The sequence below is a fragment of the Petaurus breviceps genome, unplaced genomic scaffold, assembly GCF_028583685.1.
Source record: "Petaurus breviceps papuanus isolate PSGF00001 unplaced genomic scaffold, PetGlider_PUasm1.0 90504, whole genome shotgun sequence".
Taxonomy (NCBI): Eukaryota; Metazoa; Chordata; class Mammalia; order Diprotodontia; family Petauridae; genus Petaurus; species Petaurus breviceps.
Genome location: NW_027187266.1, coordinates 2,069,543 through 2,092,543, shown reverse-complemented (window position 1 = coordinate 2,092,543; position 23,001 = coordinate 2,069,543). Strand labels below are relative to the sequence as shown.

Below are 23,001 nucleotides of genomic sequence, written 5' to 3'. Positions count from 1 at the left end.
GCCTTAGAAGTTGAAACATTCATATAATGTAATATAGTTTGAAGTTCTCACAAAATACTACTGATTTTTACTTTTTACTAAAATGTTAAATTTTTAAATCACTTTTAAATGTAATTTATTTAAAAGAATATAGAATTTTTTTAAATAAATTTTAATTTTTGTAAAATACATGTCTAGTTTATTTAAATTTTGCAGTGAAAGAATAAAGTTTTAAAAAGAAAATAAAATCATACCCCAAATACCTTAATTGTTAATTTTTTACAAAGGGCAACATTTTAAAAACAATTCAGAAAACTTGTGATTGTGAATAATAGAATGAGATAGCATTTCTACGTCAAAGCATAGAAGCAAATGTTAATAAAATACTCAGAAATGTTCAGTTCTTAGAATAAGTTAACTAGTTTTGTTTTGTTTTTTTAATTGTCTATGCATTGAGTATGGAATATGTCTATATATATAGTTGAAAAATACAATTATATTATTGTATCTGTTCATAATATGTAAATAGTAGTTTTGGTTGATTAGAGTTGATACTGGTTGATAACTAACAGAATCACGTACATCATTGTTGTTTTCTTTGAAATTCAACATTTTTACAATGGATGTCAAAAACAGTGGATAATGATACTACTTGGAAAAACACAAAAGCATATATAACACAGTTGGACCCTGGGGTCCCTTCTAGGAAACTGGGCTCCAGTAAATTTACCCAATTCCCTCTTTCTCACTCCTAGTTTATGCTCTGGATCTGTGAGTCACCTCTCTCATATTTAATTTCAATACCCAGTATAGAACTGTGAATTTTGTAATTGGGAGTTATGGGGTTGAGGGAACAACACTATGACCAGGAAATGTGGGTCCCAGTAAGTCTTCAAAACTTAGGAGTCTAGGGCAAGCTTTTATATGTTGTAAAGACTATGAGGTAGTTTGATTATTTCTCATGTCATTCAGGTGAATTTCCATATCAATTAGGCTTCCAAAAATGAAAAATTCTGGGTAGATGATGAGGGACTAAACCAGGGTGTTGGTGGTATGAGTTGACAGAAAGAGGTAGATAGATGCAAGAGATGTTGAAGACGTAAAATCTATAAGACTTGGTATAAGTAGATAAGAGTAGTGGGTATGAATGGGAGTGAAGAATCAAGCGAGATCATCAGGTCATAAACTTGGGTGAATAGAAACAATAGCAATCACCTCAAAAGAGATAGAAAAGGTAGAGAGGACTTAGAAGGACATTTTGAGTTTATGGAGACTATGGGAAATCCATGTGGAGATCCAGGCAGCTAGAGAGAGAGAAATGAGGACTGAGTATGAAGATTTAAGATTTATCCATGTAAAGATAATAATTGAATCCACGAGAATTTGAGATTATAATAACAAGGGGAGGAAGGGAGGGAAAGAAAGGAAGGAAGGGAGGGAAGGAAGGAGAAGGAGGGAGAGAAATAGAGATAGAGAAAGAGACAGAGAGAGAAAAAGAAGAGAAGAAAGGAAAGGAGAGGAGAGAGAGGAGGTGAGAGGGGAAGAGAGGAGAGGAGAGGACAAGCTGAGTTGGCTAACTGGCACTGACCAGCTGGGTCCCCATTGGGACAGCTTGGACTCTGTGGTTTGTCCTTCATTCTTGAAGATGACCATGACATTAGGAAAATGATGAGATGACTCACAAATGAATTGAATTTAAGTGAGAGAGGGCTGAGCAAAGTCACCAGCCTCACTTTTTTCCTCCAGAGCCATCTGGGTCCAGTGGCCAGATAGCAAAATACAGCAGCATGCCCAAAACCCAGGAATAAAGCTCAGTATGCAGGAGAGGAGAGTCAAGGGTGTCAGATACTGTAAAGTTATTGGATATATTAACAATAATATCACTTGTGACCTCTGAGATAGCAGTTTCCATCTAGTGTTGGGGCTAGAAGCTGGACTGCAAAGGGTGAGAGGTGAATGGAAGATGAGAAACTAGAGGCAATGAAGACAGATAACCTTTTTTTATGAAAATCTGGCTGTGAAAGAGAGGAGAGATGTAGGATGAATGAATGAAAAAGCACTTGGTAAGTGTTTTTACAATGTACAATGCACTATGTTAAACACAGAATCCAAATAGAAAGGCAAAAAATTCCTTGCTCTCAGAGTTTTTATTCTAATGGGGTAGACAGAATACATAAGATGATTCAGTTCCAGGACAGGAAGGAAGGCCCAGGGCTGAACAGACAATGCATCATCTTCATTGTCACTTCTCTTGATAAAATGATAACTGTTTATGATATTATATCATGTGAAAGTACCAAGGACTTGGGTGACAAGAACTTGATTGGATAGTAGAATAAAGAAAAGGTTTTTCAAGAATAGCAGAGACACAAGGATGTTTGTAGAAACCGGGAAAGAAACCAGAAGAGTCTTAAGTACCTGTGGACCATCTAAGTCTAGAGACATCTGGGTATACTGAAAAGAGGACCAGACGTGGAATGAGGAAGCTCAAACTCTGCCTCAACATTTCTGGGCTGTGTAATCCTGGGCAAAAAATATTCCACCTCCATGGATTGCATTCCTTATCTGTAAAACAAGGGGTTTGTCATGGACTCTCTAAGATCTACTCCAACTCTAAAGATCCTATGAACCAGCAGGCAGTTGACATATCTTGGATTAGCCAATTGTTGGCTTAAAAGATAGTAATAATAGTAGCAACAACAATAATAATAATAATAGCTAGTTTATATGGTATTTTAACATTCATGAAATGCTTTACATATATTATCTTATTCGATCCTCACAACAACTTTGGGAAGTAGGTACTATTCTTGCCTCATTTTACAGATAAGGAAACTGAGGCTGACAAAGGTGAAATGTTGCCTCCAGTTACCCAACTGGTAGGTGAGACAGGATTTGAGCTCAGGGTTTCCTGACTCCAACTGCAGAACTACACCTTTTTAGCTTCCATCATTTGATTTACTTTAATATATAATAAATATGCTGAGGAAATGGAATCTATTAATATTTAGGGTTAATTGTGAAGTATACATTTATTACATACATTTATATATGCATATTTATATGTTAAATAGATATCTATTTATGCATTTATATTATTTTCTGGCCCAAATCTGTGATTTCATTGGTATAGGGCAGTGCTGGACATGTTGCCCACAACCTTCCCAAGGACAGTTCAAACCAGATTAAAATGTAATTGGCAAATATTTTAACAATATAAGTATAAATACAACAAAATATAGATAATGTTGATACGTGGGGTTTTAAGTCAATATGAGGTCTGCAAGGATTCTTAAATAAAGTTTAGGGTCCCCCATTTCTATTGGAGTTTGACACCACTGGTGAAAGGAACTCTGAAGAAAATCCCTTTACCAATGCAGCTTCTTCTGGCTCAGATAAAAGTTGAGTATATAATACTCTCTATTCTCCCCCATTTCATTCATTTTTCTATTTTGGTGACATTAATTTGTAAACCCCTTCTCCAAAAATTTGTTTTATTCTACTTCCTTTCTTATTCCTTTCCCCTTCTCCAGAATCTATTCTTAGGAAAGTTAATTCTCTAAAACTGCCACATATTACAGTAGGAAATAGTTTCTAACCCAAGTCTGGGGGACCTGATCAAAGCCTGTGTCATTTTTCTCAAGGCTTGTCATGCATTTGTCCCCTAGAACCTATGATTTTTACCCTGAGTTTTACCCTACTAGGTTCTCAACTACTGTTGTTATTTATCTTTTGTTTTTGAAGGACCAATGACATAAGGGGGTGATGTCTTAACTCATAAGTTAATTGGATTTAAGTGAGGCAGAGTTGTACAAAATTGTCAGTCTTACTCTCTTCCTCAGTCATTGAAGTCCAGTGGCAAGACAAAAGTCAAAAACAACCGGTGATGGGCAAGGATGCAGTGGATAATCTCGGCATATTCAAGGTCTGACAAAATTCTTAGTGCTCCACAGTGCCTGCTTTAGCTGTCTTCGTGGCCAGTGACATAAATTGTTTTCATCCGCCCATTCCATCAAAGGAACTCTTCACGTGCTTGGGTTAGACAACCACTAACTCACTGATGGATTCCTCTTGGTTACCCTCAACCTAGTTAAGCCCATTTGCCAAGATGGTTTGCTTAGGGTGTGGCCTCTGTGTGTGTTACAACTTCTTGGAGCCTTAGGTGAGAGTTGAGTGTCAGGCAGACACCCAAAGTGGATGAACAGTCCTGAAAAGGGCTCTGCAAGCCCTCCCTCACACCCAAGCTGCTAGTCCTCCTTGAATACCCTATATACACCCTCTCAACTAACACTTTCCTGCTAGTGAGAGTGACAGCCCCATCAGAATTTGTGGCAAGATTCCTGTCTCCCTCAACCCATCTCTTCACTCACTTCATGAAGCTATATTAGAGCATTCCTTTCCTGATAGTAAGACCCACTTGCTTGAGTGACCCTAACCACTTGAAAATAGACATTTCATTTCTTAGTCTTATCACAAACTGAAAGTTTTTAACTTTCTTCTAGTTGGTCAGTGTGCTTGTTAAATGCCCTGCCCACTTTAAGTTTTGAAGGAATGACTCAAATTCTTCCCCTTCCCTAAATATTCCACTATTTTCTTTCATGTTTAGTACACATGGCATTGAAAGTTATATATTTTATGGAAATCAACAGGTTTTTTTTTTTGCTTTTCTACATGTCATATGCCATTTTCCCCTTGGATTTCTTGTAAACAGAGGAATTTTGTGTTATTTTGATTACTTCTGCAAAATGTGTTGTTCGAAGACTGGTTATAATATGTATCAGTGAGCTAAACTCAGTATTTCTGATGATATTCTATAAATCATTTTTTTTTGGAGGGCAATTGGGGTTAAGTGACTTGCTCAAGGTCACAAGGCTAGTTTTTGTGTTAAGTGTCTGAGACCGGATTTGAACTCATGTCCTCCTTACTCCAGGACCAGTGCTCTATTTACTCCACCATCTAGCTGCCCCTATTCTATAAATTCTTGAGCTCTATTTTGCCATCTGCTTCAAATATTTCTAGGCATTTTTCCAGTGTGACTTCTTGAAGAAAAGTATTCAAGTTTTATTTTTGTATTTTTTTTCTGGAAGATCTATAAGCCTTAGATTATCACTTGATATCTTTTCTTTGAATTTGAAGAACTCTCATGTATCTTTCTGATCTTGCTGATTTTCTTTATTTGCTCAATTAATCTCCTGCTGACGACTATTGTGTATTCAAATTCTTCCATTCTCAGAGGAGCTCTTGCTTTTTGACAGTCTCTGTTTTTTTGTTTCCACTTGCTATCCTCTTGATAGACTTAAAATTTTCTTCCTTTACAAATATTAATTCTGTCCTCATTTTTTCATACTTTCACTTAATTCTCTGATCGTTCTTCAGAATCACAGGTTCTTGTAATGCCTACATATGATTACTTGAGGGTATCTTGCAAAATGCAATCATCTTTATAAAGGGATTTTGCTTCAGTGTTCTTTGTTGTACAGTACTTATTCATTGAGAAATCTCTTTCCTTATGTCTGTTCATTTTTCTTCCTCGGTCATCTTTTACCTTTCTTTATCAGTCACCACTGATTTCTCTATTGTGTCTTTGCTAAAATGTGCTTCCCGATGTCATTTTCTACCTTCTATAGGCATAGTACTGCTGTATTCTTCATCCAAACCTTGTAGCCTCAGTACACTGGGTTCGGACAAGATCTCTGACCCTTAAGGGCTAAGAGTGGCAGCCACAGAGAGACTCTGAGAAGTTAAAGTAATAAACATTGCTCTTCAACTTTACCTGTTAGTTTCATGAGCTTCACTCAGTACTTGATACCAACTCTCTTCAGGCCCCAGACCCTTGGATCTGACTTGAGAGGGGTTAGGGGAACATCCCAAAGGATACTGTTGAGGGGAAAATATAAGAAACTTTTTTAACCAGTTTTTTTTTAATTTTTCTAACATATCTTTCATGTCTTTTGCTGGCTCCTTATTTCTTCCTATTTGGTATTAAATAGATTTAATTAAATAAGCAGACTTATGGGTCCCTTAATTTCCCCATAATTTTCTCCCTTGGTGTTACACTCTATTACCTCACTTCCTTTCCATCTTCCTAAGCATTAGGGCAGTTGTGATCAATATGTTCAGGGAGCAAGGTCTGCACATAGGAGACTCTGAAGGGGTTTACCCCAAAAGACAGTACCTAAAGTTTCAGTACAGTATTTGAATGGAGATATGTTAGTGTATTGCTAGAAATCATCATATTAGTGGCTTTTCTTTTCTATAACAATCAACTTGTGGAAGTTTCTTTAATTTTGTTCTTGTCATTATTGTATTTGCTAATTTTGAAGGCTTTTAAAATTTTTTATTTTATTCTGGGGGTGGTAGAGGAAGATCTGTACTCTAAGATCTATCTTTCTAGGATTTGAATATCTCTCTCAGAACTATTTCTTAATCATTTAAAGTTATTTTTCAAGGTTTTCTCATGAAAGAATTATTAAAAGGCATCTGTATTTCATCTGATGGGTAGAGGGAAGAAGTAAGAGAATAGTTCATTCATTCTTTGTTTTTCATAGTGTGTAGTACAAGGGGGGTCTTTTCCATAAGATCTATGATTTCCAAATGATTTCTTCTGCTTTCAATTTTATACTTCATCATAGTTACCCCCTTATCATTCTTTTAGACTTAGAGCTATTCTGATTCAAAGGCCTCAACCTGTCCTCACAGGGACTCTGACAAAAGGTTAACTCCTAAAGCCAGTGTCTATAATTTTGGACTTGTTAACTAATTGGTGAATTTTAAAAATTAATTCCTAAGATTACTATTCATTTATAATTAAAGATAATTACACAGAATCAGGAGTATAGAGCTCCAGTTCAAGCTTTACCACTTGCTAGTTGTATGACCTTGGACAACTCTGATTCTCTGGGTCTCAATTTTTATGTGTATAAATTAGGAATATTAATATATGCATTCCATTATATCTTTGTTGCTAAGAACATCATATAATGCTTCTTTATTCTATAAAGTATTACAAAATATAATTTATCATTATTATTACATATGTTGGGAAGAAATGTCATCACTGAATGAAAAGCTGCTGAAAGTAAGCATTTTAAAATATTGATGGCATCCCACCAATTTGGTTTTAAAGTTACTGGTATTAGTCACCCAATAAAGCAACCTGACAAGAGCCAGAAACAATAGCTACCCCCAGAAGGCTGACCCAGAGCTAGTGCAAACTCACAGATCTAATTCCCTATCTAATGTATCTGCTGGCTAGCTGGACTTCAGAAGCTTTTCCAGAGACCCACTCACTACCTGTGAAAGGGCTAATCCCTAGTGTAACGCCTGCCTACTATCAATTTCCCTTAGGCTCATTCCCTTATCAGGGGAAAAATGCACTTATTCCTTCCTTCCTGGTTTCCATAGGTGACAATTAAGCTCAGGGAAATGACTGGAAGACAGACTCTGAGCATTCTCAACCTGTCACGACTTTTCCTAAACTTCCTAATGGATTATTTCCTAGTCAACTGATAGTAAGCTAGGAGAGGCTTTAAAGAAAAAAAAAAACAGGTCACATATTTAACCTTTTGAATTGTTATTGTACTCTACTAATTATTGAAGGTCCATAGTAGAGGGAGACTTACTATTCCAGAGAAGGAAGACAAGGAAAAATCATTATTCTTTGCCCTGAATACATAAGGTAACTGAGAAAGTGGAATTTAATGGACTATCTTCTGACTATTTTCTTCCTCAATGGGAAAAGAGTACAATGTGCAGAGAAGGGATTTTCATTTCATATAGTTTTTTTTTCAAAGCACAGCAATATCATAGTCATGGGTGATGGAGATGGGGGATGGGGATAATACTCCACACAAAACTGATCTCAGTGTTTGGCTGCTGTCCCTTCCAGATTTTCCGGAACACTGATGACTCTCCCCACCCTGCTCCCTGTGTTCCTCTTCCCACCACACTTACCACACCACTCCCCAACTCCCAGTAGCCGGAACAGATCCAGTGAAAGGATGGAGTGGTCTTCAGTTCTCCTTCAATATTATGACTACATATAACTGGCAGTCCCTTGGGACCTAAATGACTGCAAGAGTGTTGTAACCTTAGTTTAGGTTCTCCCTGGAAACAAAGTTCCCTGTAGAGGACACCACTCTCCATCCTAAAATACAATTTCTTTGATAGCACAGACAGCTTTTCTTGTTTCCTATGTTGCTGTTGCTGTTGTTACTGTTACAATAATGTTATTGTTCTGGTTGCTGTTCATCTGACGAAATATATGCTTAATGTCCATAAGGTCTTGTGTAGACTCAGAATCCTAGAGTTAGTGCTGGATGAGACCTCAGAAGTGGTTGGACTAGTCTCGGAAGTTCCTTCTAGTGCTAGATATACGATCCCAGACTCTTAATTCCATAATCCAAACCCCTCATTTTACAGCTGCAGAATCCTGGACTCAAACAGGTTAAATGACTTGCCCAGTATCATACAGATAGTGAACATTATCTTTTTGTCCCCAACAGGAAACCCAGTGTTTTGCACGTTCTTTCTGGTGGGGTGGGATAAGGGAAAGGAGGGCTGAGCCTGTGATTTTATTTGAGAAATCCCCAGATGGAAACTCTTCTTTTACACTCACAGGCAAATTTATAGTCTTAGACAGTTGAGGAACACTTAATGATTGAGTGATGGGTCTATGGTCACAAAGTCATTATATTTTTATATGCTGAAGGCAAGAATTGAACCCAGGTCTCCCTGATTCCAAGACCAATCTTTAGAGCTCACTGCCCTTCACATTGTAGATGCTTATTAAATGTTTGCTGAATCAGAGCAGATTTGGTTCATAATCCCCACTTGTGTTACTTAACATGAAGTCACTCGACCTACCCTTAAAATACAGGCCTGGCACACAGGGATTGGACAATATGTAACTGAACTTAGAAATGGAGGAAATGGACGGGGTCAATTGACTACAATGGACTACAATTGACACAGACTGTGCTGCAAGAAACTCTGAAATACTCTAAAGTTGTTTTTTGTGTCTGTGTGTATGTATGTGTGTGTGTTTAGTGAATCTTTTCTTGTTAAGAGGCATTAAAAATAGTCATGTCAGAGGATTTCAATACCAGTATTGTGCCAAAGTTTTTGTGTAAATTGAAAAGTTTTTCTACTGTGGAAAAGTTTGAGAACCATGAGACTAGATGCTTTCTCTGATGCATATTCTTTAACATTGTCAAAAACAGTCACTTTCATTTTATTTTATTTTATTTCTGAGATGAACTAAGAACCACTGCTTACTTCTGATAGCCCAGAGAAGCAAAAATATCTAGTGTCTGGTTTACTTTGATAGCCCATGCTATAGAAAATGTTCTAATCAAAATGCTCTGACAAGTTAATTTTCTAGAGCATTGATGACCTTCATAAATCTGGGTTCCTTCTCATGAACTAGAGAAAACCATGAGGCTTTTTTAAATGTTCAGAGACATGCTTTTCATACAAAAAATGAATCTTAAAAAAACTGTTCAAACTATGGAATTAGTAGGTCGAAATGAAGTTAGCAGGAGACTGATACAACCCTCAAAATGATGAAACAATTTTTTTTCAACCTGAGCCCTTCTACTTAAGGGCCCTTTGAGATGAAGCCTTTAATCAAGAGAGTGACATCTTTACCACAGTGATTGTTAAAACATATACCCTGCCATTTTAGTTTATTCGGGACACAATATAAATAATTTAAGCCATTTTGATACAGGGTGATATATAAACAAGTCTCTTTGAAGATCATATAATCTCTTCAGCTGCATTCTGTAAATCAACTTGTGGAAAGTACAACATTGCAAAGTTTAGCAAAGTCCACTGAAAAGTCCCCGTTTGATAGTCATAGGATGAGAGGGTCAAAATTGGAGAGAAATTTCAAGATCAAATAGTCCAGTCCTTTTTCCTTTACAGATGGGGAAGCTGAGGCTCAGGTCCTTGCTACATCTTAGAATTAAATCTCCTGTTTTGTAAACATTTATCTCAAATTTGTTTGGGGGGTGGGGATCAGTAAGATAGAATAATGACTGTGCAGAAAAATGGGAACTTAAGTTTCAGAATATAGTTTTCAAACATCTTAACACTCAGCTGCATGCTAAGTGTCTATATGTCTTGGTCTACAAGCAGCAATTCTCAAATGTTTTTGCTTTGGCATCCCTTCGCACTTATTTTGTTTATATTGGTTATATCTACTAATATTTACAACACTAGAAATTAAAACTGATAATTTAAAAATTATTAATTCATTCAAGTAAAAATAAAAACCCATAACATGTTCACATAAATAACATTTTAATGAAAATAATTATATTCGGGGTGGCCAGGTAGCACAGCGAGTAAGAGCACTGGCTCCAGGATGACCTGGAGATCGAATCCCAGTCTCAGACACTCAGCACCACACCCAGAAATAACTGACCATGTAACCTTGAGCAAGATACTTAACCCCGATTGCTTAAAAAAAAAAAAAAAAAAAAATTAATTTTTCCCCCCCCCCCCCCCCAAATTGAAGAATAGTACCATTTTACAATAATGTGTTGTGACAGTTTTGGTTGAAGTATAAGACAAAAATTCAGTCTCATTCAGATAGGTAGTTGGAAAAAGGAAGAGAATTTTAATAGGTAAAAACATCTTGGCATTATTATGTTTTGACCTTATAAGCTCCCTTTATAGTCTTAGGGTGCCACAGAGGTCTGTAGATCACTCTTGGACAACTTCCATTCTGGACAATAGTAATAACTTTTCACCTTTTTTTATCTTATTGCCATATAGATAAAACACCAATGATATGGTGTTGCTTCTTAAGAACAAAGTTTCTTAAAGGACAATAACTGCATTCTTATTTATATTGAAGCCTAACATAATTTCAAACCTACGCTCTTCTTAAAGTATGTTTGCCCCCCTTATTGTATATGTATGCGTTTGAGAGTTACGGCATCCCAGACTTTGATTTCAAGTTTAGTCAGCTGATTTATATTCATATTAATTTCTGTCTCTTATAAAGAAATATTTCTATAAAAGTTCTTTTCAGAGTATATTTCGGGTGATTAGGAAAATCTCTGTGTACTCTAGAGGAAAAAAAAAGCTTTGATGCTACCTTTTGTTTTATGTGACTTTCCTAGAAGAGAGCTATGGAAGTCAAAATTTGGAAAATAAGGTGGACCAAGAAGTGGGCATCTGAGTGGCGCAGAGATAGAGAGAGTGCCAGGCCTGGAATACAGGAGATTCATTTTCCTGAGGTCATATCTGACTTCGGATATTTACTAGCAATTGTTGGTCTTTCATTTTCAAAGAGGACCAATGACATCACAGGTGACATCTTGATCTGAATTAGATTAAAGCAAGGCAGAGTTGCACAAAGTGGTCAACCTCACTCTGTTTTCTTGAGTCTTCAAAGCACTCACTTCAAAACACAGCAGGGGAAAAAAGTCAAGGTGACTGGTAGATAGGCTCAGGATGTCCTGGATGACCTTGGTGTGTTTGATGTGTGACCAAGTTCTAAGCGCTACACAGCACCTGCTTCCATTGGAACAAATTGTTCTCATCTTTCCAGTCTGTTGGAGAAAGTCTTCGTGTGATTGGAGCAGAGATCCCCCTAATTCACTGACAGTTTTGAGGCCTGTCAGTTACTCTCAACTCAGTTTAGCCTATCTGCCAACACAGTTTGCCAGAGTGGAGCTGCTGCAAGTGCTATAACTGAGCCACAGGTAAGAATTGGGTGAGTTGGGTGGACACCAAAGGTGTATGAGCAGCCGTGGAAAGGACTTGGCAGGCCCTCACATCAAAGATGCTAGAACAGCCCCATTATACTAGCTGTATGACCCTGATCAAGTCACTTAAGCCTATTTGCCTCAGTTTCCTCATCTGTCAAATAAGCAGGAGAAGAAATGGCAAACCACTCCAGTATCTTTCCAGGAAAACCCCAAATGGGGTCACAAAGAATCAAACATGAATGAAAATGACTGAACAACAGGAAAAGTAAGCTAAGATGTGAGGAAGAGGATTAAATGGGGATGAAAATTTGGAAATCAGTCCCGGAGAGCACATTGATTGACTCAGGTTGACATCTTTACCTTAAGCAGGCTTTCTATTATTTAAGGGCCCAAAGAACATTTCATGGATTATCTAGGCCTCTTGCTTCTCCTCTTTCTTGGTTTTCTTCCTTGTTGTCTCACTACTTGGTAGCCTTGCTACCTTAAGAGAGAGAAAGTACTGGAGCATGGAATCCACACCCCTTCATCATCTCACTTTTCAGCTAATCTGAAGTGGCTATGCTGCTCTCAGTATATACAGATTCCAGGTTGGCCTGCCTTTACTAAATAGACTAAATAAACCTTTACTAAACAAACAGACTAAAGAGAATTTGCCCTAGACTAGACTATCTCATAGCTGAGTATCAGCTGAGTTTCAATTTGAACCCAAGTATTGGGTCTCCTGAATCAGACCTATACTTCACTGATTTCTTATAAGCTTTTCAGATACAAAAAAACTTTGTTAACTCAGACTCTGTTAACAATATCTCGCCATTTTAGGGAACTTTATGTATTACAAAGAACTTTAACATACATTTAAATGACATTAAAATTTAAAAAATTATTAAGCACCAATGTTCAAGGCAGTCTATTCAGCCAATGTCACATTTCCTGCCTCCAGGGAACTTACAGTCTATAATAGGGAAAGAGGAATAAAAACCACACACAAATAATTGTAAAACAAGTTGGATTAATATAATGTACAAATATATAGAATGGTATGAGAGATTCAGTGAAGATAGTGTTTAGGGGATGAAGAAAGAAGTCATAGAGGAAATGGCTTTTGAGCTGGTAATGGAGGAATAAAAGAATTTCAACAGGCTGTAATATGAGGGGGAAGTCTAGATTTGGGGAAAAAAGCTTGTGCAAATGCACAAAAGTGGAAAAATATAGAGCAAGATCAGAGAAGTAGGCTAGTCTGAGTAGAACATATAGTGCAGGAAAGGGTGTGGTATGGGGTGGGCAAAACAACAAAACAACAACCACCTGGAAAGGTAAGTTGAAGACAATTTGCAGAGGTTCTTGAATGTCAATTATGCATATCTGGTGATCACTGAAATTGATAGTAGGTGAGACTGGGGGAAAAAGAGCATAGAGGGAACAAAGAAAAGATTGAGAAAGGAGCCTTGGGGGAGTCTCACATTTAGGAAAAATAAGGAAGGAGAACGAGGACTGTTCAAACAGAAAGGTAGGAAGAAAGTCAATATAAAGTAGTATCAAGAAAACCAAAGGAGGAGAAAGAATCCACTAAATTAGGGGGTGAGGGGTAAGGGTTAGAGTTTATAGGATAGGATCCTCTAGCAGGTCCGATTCTTTGATAAACAAATTCTATAAATGAGATGGCAAAAGAGATATCTGACTTACTTTGAACTTTTTTCAAACATATAAATATTCAGTTACATTAAATGAATTGATCTTCTAATTAATTTTATTTAAAAAAAACTTCTTTGAAGACTCCTAATCATTCTTATAAAAGCAGGTTTTCAAAGTCCCATCTAACAGCCTAGTTCCAGTTACTGTAACTACTCAGGTATAACTGAATTTCTTAAAAAAAATAATTCATAACTCAGTTTTCCTTCATTCAAGCTGATCATTGTTATTCCTTCCCCTCTCTCCCTACTAGTATGGTTTAAAGAGGTTCTCAGGATCATGGATTGAGAGCTTAGAGATCATAAAATTCAACACACTCATTAAAAAAAGATCTAGAAACCAACTACAAGAAAAGTAAAGAGACTGAAGAGAATTCCCCTGAATCTTTCTGGTAGATGAGTAGCAGCTGAGTTTGGATTTGAACCCAAATCCTTTGTTTCTTGAAACAGGCCTTCACTGTACTTCACTGATTCCTGTAGCAATGTCAGAATATAGATAGATTTTTTTTTTTAACTTTTGTGGCTCAGGAAATTTGAGATAAGACTGGAAATAAACCCTGCAAACCCCTGGATCTGGCAGGCTTTCCAAGTCACTGGGGAAGCTGGGGGTAGGAGAGGAGGTGGGGTGGGGGAAGTGAGTAAGGAGGACTTCTTGGTTTTATTTTTTGCCTTTTAAAAGTAAAGCACTAGTTTATCTTCCTTTTATTAGGAATAATGTGTTTTCTTCCTGGCAAATGTTTTTGCGTTCCTAAAAAGTCAATAACTGTTTGAGTCCTTTTAAGTTCCATATGGAATTATCAATGAGTCATGAGAAAAATGCTAAAGTCAAGATTATAATGAAATGAATCATTGTTTCTGGCTGCAAAACAGAAGCACTTTGCTCTATGTTCATATTCTGCTGTAACTAACTGGGGAATGGGTCTCCTCCCCACCACTGGAATTGCAATTCCTCCTCAATATCCCTGTGTTTATATTATTGATGGGAAGATAGCTATTTCAACCCTACCACAGGCATTTTCTGCGACTGCATTCTGTGGAGAAACTCCTCCCCAGAACTCCAGCCCATCACTGTGGCATGCTTAGATGCCACAATATGTTTTTGTTCCTTTTCCAAGCAATGATCACTGTTTCAACAGTTACTTTAGGGACACAGGCTCACTCTCCTATTCAGCTGGCTTTTAACATAGTTTTAGGCTTATAATTATAAATGAGACATAAACCAAGACCCTTGAGCTCCTTCTTTCCTGACATAACCTTCTAAAAGGTTCTGAAACCAAAAAGAGAGGAAGGGAAAAGGTACCCCAAACAGGAATCCTATTAAGTTCAACTGGATTTAAAACTTGGAAATAGACTGAACGTGTGTGTGCATTTGTGTGTGTGTGTGTGTGTGTAATTGCATGCATATCTATATGGATGCACATTGCAGAAGGTACTAAAATTTATCATGCCAACTGAGGATATATTTTCTACCTAACTATTCCCTAAATAGAGGTACCTGTTTGAGACTCCTATTATACCTAGACCCTTGTCTATGGTTATGCTATTTTTTCTGAATCAAAAAGCAAGAGATCATCTGACAAAGGATCTTTCTTTTGCCTGGGGAAAAGCATACCTTTTCTCATGAAGTCAGATTGTCCTGGAAAAATAATTGGAGATGTATGGTTGATGTAACTATGTCCTCCATAGGAGTGCCCAGATCCCCTTGAAAAGGGCTTTCTAGAGTTTTGTTTTGACAATAGCTGCCACAGTGAGTGGCTCTTCGTTTCGCAGGACACTGGGGCTGAAACATTATCCTATATTTCAAGGAATCCATGTCAGCCTCCTCTTTGAACTAGACCAGAGACAGAGGACACAATACACAGACTTCATGGTGATCTCCCATGAAGAGTTTCTTAATTTAATCTCTAATGGGATTAACAGCTTCATTACATTCACAATCTACCACCTTCTAACCATTGTGGGAATACAAGCTTTTCGGGCCTTATTTCTTTCTGCTTCTGTGAGAACTTTACCTAGTCACATTTTAGAAACTTCTGACATTACCTTTCTCTGTTCACCATGCCACACCCTAAAATATACTACAATTAACGCTCAATTATCCATGCTAATGGGGGAAGTCAGTAGCATAGATAATTAAAAAAAAATAAACAAGTTCTTCAAAGCATATTTTGGTATTTCCTCTGTCCCTCTCCTAGGAGAATAGGTGCTTTTGAGACCATGGTAAGTGGGAGGGGGGAGGGGCCATGGTTTGCCTATGGCTGAAGAAATCATATCAGTATGGAAGGACATAACAGGGAGGGAAGAAAATATCATAAATCATTTGTAATAATGCAAAATATGAATTTTTCCATGAATAAATGCAGGGATAGAGCAGGAGAAAGCATCTCAGTAAACAGAGTTAAAGGTGATACTCAGGAAACAATCAGAAGACCTTGCTGAAATCCATGTGTACTGTAAAGCCATTTGCAATCACAGGCGGCTCTGAAAGTTTATCATTGAATTATAAAATGGCCCATAGTTAGTTTTCCCACAGGGCAAGGATACATGTACCTTTCTTCTGTCCTGGGCCCCTTTTAGAGGGAGGTTGGAGCATCCTACTCACTGGAGATATACCCCTTTAAGGCATATTTCTACCAGAAACTAATTTTTCTCATTTTTGAGTCTTCTTTCCAAGTAGCTACATGGTATATACAGAGTGTCAATCAACCAATAAAAACTGAACAGCTAAAAATATCACTAATCCCATGAGAAAATATTTTTTCAAAAATCAGACTGTGATTAATGATAGTAATAATCTATAGCCCACTTTATAAGTTTTAATGAACATCTTTTTCTCCTTAATACTATTATTGACATTTATAACACTTTAATGTCTGCAAAATATTTTTACACATATTATCTCATTTGATCCTTACAATAACTCTGTGAGTTATACGAAATCCTCTAATTATCAGGTCAGGAAACCTGCACTGGTCTCACTCATTTTTATCAGGACCACCCTCTCCTTAACCAATTTTATATCCCTCAGCTACCCTTTCTAATAGACAAAGTGGATACAGAACTGGGACAGAAGTCTAAAAGATCTGAGTTCAAATTTGACCTCAGACACTTGCTAGCTATGTGGCCCTGGACAAGTTGTAAAATGGGGATGATAATAATAGCACAGACCTTGCAAGGTTGTTGTGAGGTCCAAATGATATATTTTTGAAGGGCTTAGCACTGTGACCGGCATATAGTAGGTGCTATATAAATGTCAGCTGTTAGTTGTTGCTAGGCTTAACTATCTGCTGGCAGCAAATTCTGTAAATTCTCTCACAGATTCCCATGGAGACCAAATCAAAAGACTAGAAATGGCATTAAAATATATTAATGTAGGGGTAATAAGGCAAAGGGGTGCATTCTACAGTATTTCCTGATTCCTTTTTTGATCACTTCTTGACTAATTTACTTCCCTAAGGATCTATCTACATAGGCTGGTTAGTATTTCGACAGCTTATCATGTAGGGTAGTGGTTTTGCGGAAAGAGCAATGAATCTGAAGTCAGATGGGACCTTGGACAAGTTACTCAACTTATCTTGACCTCCTCATTATTTTAACAGAAGGGGGTTGAACTAGATGCAAGCTTTATGATTTTCTCAGGGAAGATTAGCTGGTGTAGAATTTCTTTTAGAGGTTAAATTGCTGTCAATTTACATATGCCAATCAGGCAATTCCCAGAAGGCTCCATTTTTTAAGGCATTCTGGGGTGATGAAAAATTTAGGACACCTTTATCTTAGCACTAGCTTGTGAATCCAAAAGCTAAAGTTTTTCAAACATGTGACTGAATTCCAGAAAGAGGGAACCCTTGGAACTGAGAGGATAAGCAATAAAGACAGAAAAGAAGTGGAGCGAAGAGTGTCAGCAACAAATTGTGTACATATTCAGTGTTAACTTGTGAGCACAAGTTCAACTTGGCAGATATAGAAAGATTAAGAAAGATCATGTATTTATAACATATCCTTGAAACATTTTACTAAAATGAACAATTAAAGTCACTTTGATTGAAAATTTGTCTTCTAGGAACTATTTTTATATTTTACACCTACATGATAAAAAACAGAGGCAATTTCCTAAGACAAGGAGTCCCACAAAATACGAGCCCCATGTTTTCAAATATTGCTTGTTACCTTTTGAAAACAAGCCCTTTTCTGATCCCATAATGACAATCAAAGTGACTGGTGTCTCTAGCAGAACTTGATTACTCATTTAAAATACACCGTAAGAATCTTAGCTCCAAACTCCCCATCCCCCTCAATCCAGGTGGGAGACATGGTCTAGCCAAATGGTAATAATATTTTAAGTGTTCTCCTACAGATAGTGCTTAGAAGCACCACAGAAAAGTCTCATTTAAGAAATCTACATGAAAGGTAACCTGGAAAGAAAACTAAGCTTTCCATATACAGACAAAGATAAAATCGTTCTACTGCCAGGAAGATTCGGCATCTTTAAAAATGCCTTTTCAACCTTGAACTTTTGTCTGCTTGTTACTACAGAAACCATCTAGCAACCAAAATCAAAAAGAGACTCCACCCTAAACAAAGTGAAACAAAGCAGATACCTCACTGTGTATGTATGTGTGTATGTGTTAAGAAAAGATTCTTAGTGTTCAAAGAAAGAAACACTTTTTTTTGGGGGGGGGATTTGAAACAGAAAAAGCTCCGATTACAGATGGCAAAAAGGAAAGTAGTGTGTGAGTAATGAGCAATGAGAAATGCGTAATGCGGGATGAGAGTATAGTTTCCACACGCCAGCTAAAGCAAGGTTTACACTCTTAAGCAATAAAAACAAACCATTAAGCCAGTCCAGCACTGTCAGGAAGTATAAAACAGTTCTTGAAACTTTGCAGTTACTATACAAAAGCTTTTCATAAACTTCGTTTCCTGATCTTCATTAAATGCTAACATCAAGCTACCATATGGCAATTAGCTGCCTCCTGAAATCAATAAAAAATCAACAATTTAGAAATAGTTGTACAGTAAAATAGTTCAATAATTATTCTCTCCTAGTGGTGTGGCAAAGTGGTTCCAGTGTAAATATAGTCCAGATGAAGTCCTGGTCCTTAATGCCCCAAGTAAATCAGTAGCTTTCACATATAGACTTCATCAAAACTAATGAAGAATAAAAGGCCATCAGCAAGCAGTGCATGGGGATGGAAGTCAAAGGTAAGCCATGTACCTGACCTGATATTTTCAATATGTCATCAGTGCTAATAGCTAGTATGGTACAAAGTACATTGGGAGGTGTTCCAGGGGATATTTGTGGACCTCAATTAAAAGACAAATTTGACTTTTTTTTTTAAAGTCATTCTACCCAGTACCTAAAAGTTTGATAACCACACATGACCAAATGAATGTGTAATTCAATTACCCATTAGAGGATGTGAGTCCTTTGGCTTTTATTGAAATAAGAGAAATCTGTGGATGGGAATTTTTTTCCTTACAAATTAAAGATATTTTTAAAAGGTACATCCTAGAAGACATGCTGTAGTTTCAAAAAGGGATAAATAGGAACAGAAATTATGTCTCTAAATCTTCACATTTTTAGGAAATCAGAGAATGTTAGAGCTGGAAGCGATCAATTAGTTCAGTCTCCTCATTCTACAGAGGAGGTAACTTAAACACAGAGGGGTTAAGTGATTTGCCCCAGAGTTATACAATTAGTGATAGAACTAAAATTCCAGTCTTTTGAATCCTGTTCCCATCCCCCTTCTTCCCTCTTCTCATTCCACTCTAACAGGGAAATCTAATTCTACTGCTGCTTCTGAGGAGAGTTAATATATTCTGAAGTACTTGCCAGTGTTTTCTAAGCCACTGTGGCATCAAGCCCTGCAAAGAAAGACTTTTCAAACATCTATTACCTGTGTTAGAAGTTTCATATCAACCCTTAGGCTCTCACTGGTGCTTCACACACACAGTGAGCAGCCACAGAATGTTGTTACTAAATTCTAGCCTCAATTTTAGGATAAACAAATGCTTCAAAGTATGACTTCTATTTGCCTCCTTCAAAAGAAAAAAAAGCCTTTTCACTCAAATGTCTGGCATCAGGATCACATAGAATCAGTTCAGTGAGGCTAACTTGAGTGTTAAACTTAAAAAAAAGTATACAGTAAAGACTTGCACCTGCTCCTCTCTCCACAGAGATGTACTGACATGTATTTTGCGAAACTGGCTGAAGTACAAGCCCAAGCAAGCAACAAAGCTGATTTTACAAGATAAGCGACTGAGTGTTTTCATGTCTGAGGGTGGGTGGCTAGAACACAAAATTGCCAGTCATCCTCTTGGGGGAAAATGCCTTTGAAAATATTTGAGGGCATCACTTAAATAGATGGCGAAATACATTCAGATGGCAACAAGTATCTAGGGATAGGAGTGCTGGGTCTGTCAAGTGCTCAACTCTAAAGTATGTAAACCCAGTTCAGTCAGAATTGAAAAAAAGTCTATAGGATGTTTCCCAAAAATGTGGCACAAACATTCCAAGATAGCTTGAGATGAACTTTAAGGATAGGAACTGGGGTGAGGGGGTTAGAAGGGAAAGGAGGAAAAGACAAAAGTGGTTCAACAGTGCTACCAGAGGGAAAGAAATTCTAGTTTAAAGGAGAGTTTTAAGTATGTATCTTCACCAGTAAGGCCTAGTCCAGGGCCGCATCCTGACAGAAAGTAATGTGGGTTATGCTAGTGGGATACAATTTCTGGCAGATCCTACCAAAATAGAAAATTTTCAAGCCTGGTTCTGGAGTTGGGCTGTATTTTTATCATATGAGGACCTGCCTGTTACAGAGAATGTCTTCACAAGGTTGGTGATGAATCTTTCCAAAATAGGAACTCTCCAAAAATCATTTAGGTTTGTGCTATGCACCAATAGAGATGATTACCTCCACCAACAAAACTGAATCCTTGAAGTAAGGTTATGATAAAGGAAGGAGATGATATGATTATCTTATACAATTATTTGTGACCAATTTTCTATTTTAAATTATTCATTTTCTTTTAAATTCAATATGTGTATATGTATATATATACATATATAATATAAACTATTTTCAGATTGTGGCCTTTAAAATATGTCTACTTATTTATTTATACATACACATAGATATGTATACCTATGTGTGTATATGTGTTTTGATTTATACAAGTTAGTATGGCAAATTAGGTCAGATATCTCTAAAGAGACATTGCAATTAATATACTGCCAGCTTCCATATACTAAGGGTTCAATAACCCATGATCCCTCTTTTATCAAGGAAAAAAAATATTCAAATGGGGTCTTTATATTATCTGCCCATACGGATAATTGCTTGACTTTATACTTTTCTATTGAGACACAACCTAAAATAGAAGCTGGAGTAGATATTATGCTGAAACAGAAGCTGGAACTGGTAGTTCTTCTCAAGGGAGGCGGGGGAGGAAAGGAATAGAGGTCTGGAGATGCCATAACAGTCAAGATACAATGACTGGGGGACTCTAGGGGAAGGAGAAAAGTACTAAACCAGACAAAGAATCCGCAAAATTCAATCAGTAATGAAAGGAGATCCATGGCAGAAAATTTGGGAAACTACTATTTGGGCCTCACATATTAGCAAAAAGCACATACTGCAATTGCTGGCAGGTTAATGCTTGAAGAATTCAAAATATCTTACAGATTTATGATTGATGTGTAAAGCCACATTGATGGCCATGAAGTTAGTTACAGCTCTTGGAATGTACTTAACACTGCCTGAGGATTCTGTATGTGAAACAAAAGAAGAAAAAGCCTACAAAACAAAATACTCCTTTTTTTTCAGGTGGGATTCTGGAGGTGGGGGGAAGGGGTTCAGGGTGGGTGGGAAGGGCCTATAAATTGTACAAAATATCTGAAACCAAGCAAAAAAGATTCTGCCTGTCAATTTTTTCTTTATATCCTCAGGGACTTATTTGGTAGGTACCTCTAAAAAAACAATAGAAAAAAAGTTGGTACCATAAGTTGACAAACATTTCTACATACGTCCTTTGATTTTAGCAGTGAAGGAACTCTACATTATTAAAGATCTCAGCCTCTCACCAGTTTCATACTTCACAATTTTTGTCCACGGTTTCCCATAAATTCTCCACACAGAATCTACTTGATGTGCATGTGTGTATATACACATTCCCACATATCTATGCTTACATAAAGAACACAGAACACCTGAATATGTAGTCATAGACATTTTTCTTACCATGTTCTTACCATGATTTTGTGTTACATTCTTACCAATCCTACTGCAATACATGTTGAATCCACAAGAAAGAGGAAAAGATGAAATTCTTTTAGAATAAGATTCTAACATTTAGCATCTAACCTGAGGCCTCATGCCCTCTACCAGGTAATTTGTGAACAGGTGAAACAACTGTGAAGAAAGATTTTTTTTTAAAGAAAGCTGTAAAGACTATTCACCTATCTGCAAGGCATAATGGTGTGGAGGTAGTAAGTCCTCTTTGCTAACGTCACAGTGAAAAAAAAATTATTTTTTTTATAGAGAGTTTATAGAATCAAAGGCTCTCAGAGCTGGAAAGGGCCTTAGGGGCCAGAAAGATAAACTCTCCCTGGACAAAAATTTCTCCTCTAACATGCTCAACAGATGGCCTTCCAAACTTTGCTCAAAGGCTCCCAGTGATGAGAGACACTGCTTACTAAGCCTATTTTACTTGTGGATAACTCTAATTTTCAGGAAATATTTCAAGTTTACATTTACCTCTTTGCAACTTTCACTTACGGTTTTTAGTTCTGCTCTCTGAGGGCAAGTAGAATAAGTATGTCTTCTTCCATATGATAACTTGTCAATACTTAAAGAGTGCTATCATGTCCTAAACCTTCTCTTTGCCAGACCAAACAACATACCCATTTCCTTCATATGACCTTCACACAGCATGTTCTTTTACCACTCTGACTGCAATCATATCCAATTCATCAAAGTCTTTTCTAAAGAGTAAATTGACCAGTAATAATGATAACGGTAACTTAATGCAATGAATTGACCAGCAATAATCAAAGCCTCTATCCAAGTTTTCTGATAGGAACAAGAGAGTTGCAAGGTAGAAAATGACCAGTATTGAATTTAAAACTGTCCTCCCTTCATGACCTTAAAGAGAGGATTAGATATGTTCTAAGGACTATTAAATAACATTACGGACCTTGAATTCAGATCCTTTCATCTAAATATAACTGTCAATTGCACCACAAAATAATTACTTTTTTAAAAGAATTCCGGGGTTAGAGTAAAGCAGAAAAACTAGGGATGGATTTTTCAGCTCTATCAGGATCAAATATGAACACAGTTCAGTGGATTTGACATGCTAGAGGTCTTGAAAATTTCCATGTAAATAACAGGGTAATTGCCAGGTTCCTTGACTGGAGCAATCAAATTCACCAAGTCTTTCCCTGGTTCTGATGTTACTTATGTGCACATGGAGATGTTCTAATACAACTGGCAGATATTACTTAAGAAGCAGTATTCACAATCTTTCCTTTTCTAAACTCCTGTTAGCTCTAGCAATACTGCATGAGATAAAATTTCTGAACCCTAATTCCATATTGTCCAGATTTTAGCCTG

At 37.0% G+C, this 23,001-nt stretch overlaps 1 long non-coding RNA gene across 1 annotated transcript in view; it reads left to right on the top strand.

Annotated features, from left to right (window-relative positions):
• LOC138141895 (uncharacterized) overlaps positions 1 to 21,153 on the top strand; it is a 104,453-nt gene extending 83,300 nt beyond the window's left edge. The window contains exons 3-4 of the long non-coding RNA XR_011163300.1: positions 11,543 to 11,696; positions 18,437 to 21,153. This is a non-coding gene — a long non-coding RNA (uncharacterized lncRNA). The remainder of the gene's footprint in view (positions 1 to 11,542; positions 11,697 to 18,436) is intronic.
• The last annotated feature ends 1,848 nt before the right edge of the window (positions 21,154 to 23,001 follow it).